This window comes from Crocodylus siamensis, chromosome 2 (assembly GCF_052110815.1).
Source record: "Crocodylus siamensis isolate JL-2025a chromosome 2, ASM5211081v1, whole genome shotgun sequence".
Classification (NCBI taxonomy): Eukaryota; Metazoa; Chordata; order Crocodylia; family Crocodylidae; genus Crocodylus; species Crocodylus siamensis.
This window is the reverse complement of record NC_143396.1, coordinates 56,242,895-56,251,096: the sequence shown is the minus strand read 5'-3', so window position 1 is coordinate 56,251,096 and position 8,202 is coordinate 56,242,895. Positions and strand designations below refer to the sequence as shown.

The 8,202-nt window shown below is 41.9% G+C and overlaps 1 protein-coding gene across 1 annotated transcript in view; it reads left to right on the top strand.

The window, feature by feature from the left end:
* Window positions 1–1,395: 1,395 nt before the first annotated feature.
* LNX1 (ligand of numb-protein X 1) overlaps window positions 1,396–8,202 on the top strand; it is a 116,956-nt gene continuing 110,149 nt past the window's right edge. The window contains exons 1-2 of the mRNA XM_090035925.1: window positions 1,396–1,473; window positions 4,879–4,936. The gene's annotated coding sequence lies outside the window, so the exon portion shown is untranslated. The remainder of the gene's footprint in view (window positions 1,474–4,878; window positions 4,937–8,202) is intronic.

Here is an 8,202-nt window from a genome sequence, read left to right as displayed (position 1 = left end):
GACAGTGAAGTATTAATGCCTTCTCAAAGGCATTGGCAATATCTCATCTAGCATACCATGTAAAGTTCTGGATAACCACATTTTAGAACAATTAAATCAAACATATGCCAAAAAAACCCGACTACTGTGGTGATTAGGGGACTGTGATCCTAAAGAAAGGACACAGAAATAATTTGGCTTCTTTAGCCTAACAAAGCAAAGCTTCGGATCTCCCTATTAAATACATTCAGAGGAAGGGAATAACACCAGAAAGAGAAAAATAAAAGAACACCATGACACAAGAGCAAAGGAGAATTATAAACTGGCTGTGAATAATCTTAGACTAGAAATTAGAAGGTTTTAACCATCAGTGGCTTAAGGTTCTGAAACACCCTTCCAATAATCCTAGCAGAGCAAAAAAATCTAACTACTTTTAAAATAGAGTTTAAATAAGTTTGTTTAGGATTGTCTGATATGTTGCCTTTATAAAGAGCTGAGACCAAACTCCAGGGCCCCGGAAATCCCTTGTAGTTCTATGATATGTTGTTTTTGCTGAAGGGTGATTTAAGTACATTCCTTACTGAATAGGAATGAATTTAAGCACTTGCTTACTGTTAAATATGCAACATGCTTAAACATACTGTTTTTAAAAAATCGATTTTTACTGAATATTTAGGTACAGTTTTATATTGGCTTCTGAAATCCTGTTGTTAGAGTGTTTTGAAAGAATAAAACTCTTACTGAATGAATCCAGAGAACATAAACTAAATCCATTACCCACATACCTCTACATTAGATATTGCTGGGTTTTTTAGCATGCCCGTGTTTGTGTTGTTTTTGTGTTCCTTCCCCTGCCCCATATTGTTTTCAACATGAAATGGGAATGTTCATTTTAAAAATGTTTGAATCAAATAGCACTTTTTTCCATAGTGGAAAATTATTATGATAATTGAAGACAATTCATGAAGTGATTCAAGGAGTTAACTAGTTTTCCTTCACTAAGGAATCTAGTAGAACAAAAGAGTTGCTTTCATTGTTCTTATAAATGCTCATACTTGGTCATTTTTAGTTCAGCATACCTGTACGCAATTTTAGTTATTTAAATTATTTATTGGCCTGACACTTTCTCCTCTGAGTCCATATGATTTTATTTTGGGGAGTAACATTTAACCCACCGAAACAGTTAATTTTGAAAGCTAGAGTATGGGCAGGGGGTTAGCTGTTCATATTGAAATCTTGATCAATCTTGTATAGATTATTCAGCTATCCCATCCAATACTGCAAAACCTGTGGCCATAGGGGGCCCTGCAGCTAAGAGGCCCCCTGCACATAGGCAGCAGAAGTGGGGGCTAATGGGGCTCAGCCCCCACGCAAACACAGAGCAGCACCAGGCATTGCCTCAGGGCAGCCCGGCTACAGGATCCTACAGGAAGGGTGGAAGGGCAGGCACACTAAGCTACCCTGAGCACTCGCAGACAGACCAGCTGCCGGCAGGTAAGTGTCTTTTAATTTGTCTTGTTTATTTCCATGGGCTTGCGGGGAGGGCAGATTGAGATCCACACAGTGCAGGAGAGAGTGGGGTAGGGGAAGGGCAAGTGATTTATCCCTGGCCCTGGCCCACTCCCTCCTGCACTGTGGGGAGTGTCCCATGACCCAGCCCAGCCCCCATTCACCATTACTGGGGCTGCAGCACGGCCAGGTTGTGGGACAATCAGAGCCCAGGAGCTCCTTCTCCTTGCTGCCCAGCCCAACCAGCAGTGGGATGCACATAATGGCAAGCACCGCTTTCAAAGCAGCAGTGGTGAGGTACAGAGACATGGGGCTGTGCCAAGCTCACAGATTTGGCCTGCCCTCACCCATGCAAAGATAAGGGGTCCATGTTCTGTCCCCTTTCTTGGCTGCCCAGTGCTGCGCCTCTGGAGGAGCCACCGGCTCTTCCTAGGGATGACACAGGGTGCAGCAGGGTGGGCGCAGGGGTCCCAGGGTCTCCATCCCTTCCAACCTGGCAGTACAGCCAAGGCTGACTTCACTGTGGGCCCCAGCTCTGGGCACCCCTGGCCAGTGTGGGGAGGCAGCCGGGGCCAGGGTGGGCGGAAGCCATGGTGGGAAGGAAGCCAGTGTGGGGAGGCAGCTGGGGCCTGGGCCAGTGTAGCTGGAAGGCAGTTGGGGCAGGTGCCAGGGCCAGGAGGCAGCTGAGGCAACCAGGGCCAGGGCCAGGGCCAGGGCCAGTGTGGCTGGGAGGTTGAGATTCATAGATGTAGGTGTAGGGTCAGAAGGGACCCTGTAGATCTTCTAGTCCAACCCTCTACCATGGGCAGGAGAGGAAACTGGGCTCAAATGACCCCAGCCAAGTAAATGTCGAGCCTCCTCTTAAAGACCCCCAGGGTAGGAGCCATCACCACTTCCCTTGGAAGTTGGTTCCAGATCCTAGCCGCCCTGACAGTGAAGTAGTGCCTTCTAATGTCTAGTCTAAGCTTATTGTCTAGCAACCTATGGCCATTATACCTTGTTACTCCGGGAGGCACTTGGGGGAACAAGGTCTCTCCCAAACCCTGCTGGTCCCCCCCAGTAAGTTTATAGGCAGCCATCAGGTCCCCCCTCAGCCTTCTCTTGTGAAAGCTGAACAGATTAAGGTCCTGTAGCCTCTCCTCATAGGGTCTGCCCTGCTGTCCCTGGAGCATGCAAGTGGCCCTCCTTTGGACCCTCTCAATGCTGTCTACATCCCTCCTGAAGTGCAGTGCCCAGAACTGGATGCAGTACCCCACTTGCAGCCTGACCAGTGTTGCATAGAGGGGGAGGATCACCTCCTTGGCCCTGCTTGTGATGTATCTGTGGATAAACGACAAGGTACAGTTAGCCCTACTGACTGTGTCCTCACATTGTTGGCCCATGTTCATCTTGGAGTCAATAATGACTCCAAGATCTCTTTCTGTCACCGTGCTTTTGAGAAGGGAGTTCCCCAGCCTATAGGTATGCTGCTGATTCCTACTGCCCAAGTGCAACACCCTGCACTTGTCAGTATTGAATCCCATCCTATTTTCATTTACCCACCCCTGTAACCTGTACAGGTCCTGTAATCTGTCCTTCCCTTCTACTGTGCCTACCTCACCCCAAATCTTGGTGTCGTCTGCGAATTTAAACAGGCTGCTCTTCACCCCATCGTCCAAGTCGCTAATAAAGAAATTGAATAATGTGGGCTTCTCCTTAAATGTCACATGCCCAAGCCCCCTAACCATTTTCATTACCCTCCTCCTGATTCTCTCCAAATTCTCCACATCCTTTCTCTAGTGGGGAACCAAAACTGAACACAGTACTCCAGATGTGGTCTCACCAGTGCTGAATAGAGGAGAATAATCACTTCCCTTGATCTGCTGGCAACACTCCTGCTAATGCAGCCCAGTATGCTGTGAGCCTTCTTTGTAGCAAGGACACACTGTTGGCTCATATTCAGCTTATTGTCCACTGTATCCCCCAGGTCCTTTTCTGCAGATATACTGCTTAACCAGTCAGTTCCCAGTCTGCATGTGATTGTTCTGTCCTAAGTGCAGGACTTTGCACTTCTCCTTGTTGTATCTCATGAGATTTCTTTCGGCTCAGCCCTCCAATTTGTCTACATCACTCTGAATCTTAGCTCTACGCTCCATTGTATCTACTATTCCCCCCAGCTTGGTGTAATTTGCAAACTTGCTGAGGATGCATTCTATGCCATATTCCAGATCGCCGATGGAGGCATGAAGACATAAAAAAAAATATTTAAAAAAAATATTTAGTTCCTATGCTATACCTTTCATTTGTAGATACTGAAATGTTTTAAAGGCATTAAAATATGTACCTGTAAAAAGATACCCATCCTATTTAATACATAGATAAACTGAGGCTTGGAAATTAAGAGTCCTGCAGAATAGCTGTGTTGGGGGGGAGGAATGGGGGGCAAGAGGGTATGGGGCGAGGGGAGGGGTTGTTTTGGTTTTTCTGTACCTTTGTTATGTAAAAGAAGGCTTGAAAGGCCTGTGAGGTATTTTTATACTTTATTTCCTGCTTTTTTTTTCTATTAGAACAATCTCTGTCTGAGAGCTGTATAATGACTGGAGAATTAGTGAAGTGGTCACATTGCAAGGCTGAAGAAGTGAAAGTTGAGGAGCAGAAATGATTTCTACTCAAACTCATTAAAAAGTCTTTGTTTTTACTAACACCTGTGTAATTACAATTACTGGCTAACATTATGCACAAGGGAAGTCTTTGTTTAAAGTCAGCTCTCTTGTCCTGGCAGTTAAGGTTTAGCTTTCACAATGAATGTCCTCACAATCCTCCCAGAGGTGTTTCAGTAAAAAGCAGGAAAAAACAAACCTACCGAACCTGATGTTCCTGCCACCTAGGTATTGCAAATTAAGAACTTATCATGTCTTATGTTTTGCCCTGTAAAGAAATAAAAAAAATGGCACAAATGATCTCAAAGAGCTTTCCCAGTGTCAGATCAGTTCAGGACAAAATAATTTGCCACTGATTCAATATCTAGGCTTTTTAATTCAGCTCTGATTCAGATTTAGTGGCAAGATGGTCACACAATAAAGGAAAATGTAACTCAAAATACAGCTGAATGCACATTCAAACGAAAAGGAAAAGCTCCAAACAACTGTTTAAGCAGTCAGTCTGTGCATGCAGGTATGTGCAGCCACCCTGCCTCTAGGATAAATGACAGGTAGGGCGTGGTTTGCTGAACCTTAAATTACTTAGGTTTATGCAGTGAGGCTTTTCTTTTCTACCATTAGTGATGTCACCTATTTCCTTGTGTGCCACAACCAATAAAGGTTTTCTTCCTATAGAGATCAAATTGAGACTTACTGCTCTGTTGTCGGGCAGAATGTTCAACTGCTAAAGTCCATTGATTTCTACCTGCAGAAAGCTGGTCACAGCCCACAAGCCCATATATGACTCAAAGGCACAGGACAACAGAGAGGTAAGTATAAACCATCTTCTGTTCTGACTTTTTATTATTCAATTGTCTCCCACTTGTTTGAAGAAGCAAATGTGAAAGGAAATACTCATGTGAACAAACATTATACTTTTTTAGAAACAAAACTTTTAAGTGTGGGATAGTATCATAGCCTTTGTAATTATGAAGTAAAACCATAGCAGCAGCAGTGAATTTTCACTGCAGCATACATTTATGGTTCAGTCCCTCTGTAACCTGATGCATTCTCAAAGAAAGAAGGCCTTGCAACTTAATTGCAGTGTTACTGTATTCAATCTTAACTGGTTTTAAAATACTAGTCTAGCTGCCAGGGACAGTAGCAAACTTAGTTCACTAAATTGTGTTAGCTAGTCTTGTTTTGTTTCTTCTTCTTTTTCCTGAGAAAACTTAAGTCTTTGATGAAGAATATTAAAATTGAATTGGTGTGTATGGAAAAAAGTTATTGAACAAAAACTGCTTCAACAAATTGTTTGCATGTATGCAAACTTCTGTAAACCCATCCCCACTCCTCCCCTCCCCCCACCATTTTGCATCTGTAATTTCATTAAGCCATTGGTGTAAATTAGGGCCATATTCTTCCTTGCTCTATCTCCCAGTCTCAGGATTTTAATTGCCTTTTAAAAAATGAGTTCAGTTTGGATCAGTGTCTTTTGGCACATACTGTATTCTATGTGGTTAGTCTTACCATCAAATTTTAACTGAAAACAGCTGACATCTTCCTCCACAAGCTGCAGTAATGAAGGCAAAGACAGTTTGTGAATTCAGATACATACCTTTATGACAGTGAATTCATTTCAATGAGTCTGCTCACGTCCATAAAGCTGAGCACATGTACAGGAGTTCACAGGTCCTGAAATTATATTGTAATATAAATATGAAGGCCCAATTCAGCAACACAGTTAAACAACCTTAAATCATCCATGTTCAGCAAAGTACTTATGTACCTGGAGCCAAAAAGACATAGGCAGGTGTCTAAGATTAAGCAAGTACCTAAAGGTTTTGTTGATTGACCTCTTAGATTCCTTTAACATCCATAAGAATTGATTAAAAATAAATAAAGTATCCAGAACACAGGTGTATGTCATGCTTTTCCTTTACAGTTTTAATGTATAGCAGAATTATTCAGCCATAAATAAAAATAGCAAATCTGGTCTTACAAGTCCTCAGTAGGAGCTATATCATCCTATCAGTTTTTACATGTAACTATACTGTGGGATACTAGGTAAAAATGGAGCCTTTTCCTAGGGGTCCTTCTATTTGCTTAGTAAGGTTCTTGCAGTTACTATTGGTATCAAGACAACTCTGGCTAGGGACAGAAATTACACATAAACTGGTATAAGTGATAATAAACCAGGTCAAATCTGTAACACAACAGAAGTTCAGTTCGCGTAAATCACTCTAAAATGGCTGAACCAGTTTAAGGTAGACCTGGATGGATGTAGTATCAGACTTAAATGATTTAGGTTAAATCAGTTTACTGAACTTCTGTCTCAGATCCCCTCCAGATTAAAGTTAACTCACAGTCCCCCAACATCCCAGGATTCTTTGCACTTGCCCTGCAACCCACCTCCCTCTTGCAGCGTTGGTGGGCTAGCATTGGCCCAAGCTGTCTGCTCTAGCCAAGAAGGGAGGTATGTTTTAGCACCCCATGGCTTCTGGCTTGGGCCACTGCAGGCATGTTGCTGCATTTCCTGAACCAAAAGTGGCTGTCTGTTCACTTACTTTTCATTTCAATCTACACAGCTTAGACTAACCTGTGAAGATTGAATTGATTCAGCCTGAGGCTTTTTTACTGTCTGTACTTAGCATGACAGTTTATAAGAACAACACTTTATGTTATATGTACTGAAAAAAAACCCCAAAAGCAATAATCTGTAAATGAAATTTTAGGATTCATCCTTGGGTTATGTAAGGTACTTGGAAAGATGCTTTCCTGTGAGGGGTTCTATGCTAAAATACTCTAATCCACTTCTTTCCTGAGACTGGAGTTGGAAAATTCTTCTTAAGGAAGTAATCTGTTAATAATTTACTATTTTATACTCATCCACCCAAAAAACTCTGAGCCTATATTTATTTTCCAAAAATATAAATTGGAACAAGCTGGGAAAGCTAGTCCATTAGCTAGCCTTTGCTTGCCACCTGAAAATACTCCTCCTGCTGCTGCCATTCCTTTTACTCACTTGGAATCCTCCTCCATTTCACTAAATGAACACTGTTTCATAGAGGATTGTGAGTTTTGTTTGGGCGTTAACTACTGCAGGCCTTTATTGTAGTATTGAGCTGGAAAAAGAAATATTCCTGGCTCAATATAGTTTTTGTTGATCAGAAAAGCAAATTGAAATAGTCTGTGTGAAAAGTCTGAAGCATCCAGTCTCTCCTGCAAGACAAAATTTTTGTGCAAAATGCAAATACGGTACGTATATGGGATGAGATGATATACTCAGTTAAGTTGTAGAATATCCAATGAGATGACTATTCAATGAATATTAAGTGAGATGATATACTCACTTAAGTTGTAGAATATTCAATTATTGCATTGCACATAATACATAATAAATCAAGCAGTCATTTCATGCAGTAAGGCAAATAATAAAAGGCTTATCTTGCTGAGAGTGCAATTCAAAGAGATACTGTCAGATGTGGAGAATTTGAAAACATGGCCTACCTTTTAAAATAGCCCCAGTCTTTCAGACTGATTTGCTTAGGTAGACCCCATATGGCTTATCAATTACATGGACCAAAGGCCTATCAATTTCAGTGGACTCCCTGTAGGCGAACCTCTTTGTGGGGTACAGAAGAGCCCATTTTTGGTGAAAATGTCCACATATTGAAAGCATGACAACATTAAAATTTTGCACCAGCTTGAAATGCAAAAACAATTGTTTCACCAAATATTCACACAAAGAAAATGTGATGTGTAAAGCAGCACGATTGCATGAATCTTCCCAGAATACACCGTCTGTTTTTTTGGAACACTCAAGTCTGACTGTTTTTTAAAAATCACAACCTAATATCAGATCAAAATATGTGATTTGTGGATACTGATTGTAAAAATAGAAACCTTTACCTTAAATAAATATATGGTTTGCACCAAGTGGATGGAGCCAGCTTTGGTTGTACTCAACTCAGCAATACTCCAAACACACTCCTCTGAAAACAAAACCAAAAGCAAACCAATGATTTATGAGTACATTCTAGATGCTGCTTGGCTGGAGGTTCCTTTAAGAGTCCTTCTGAAGCTTTCCTGTGCA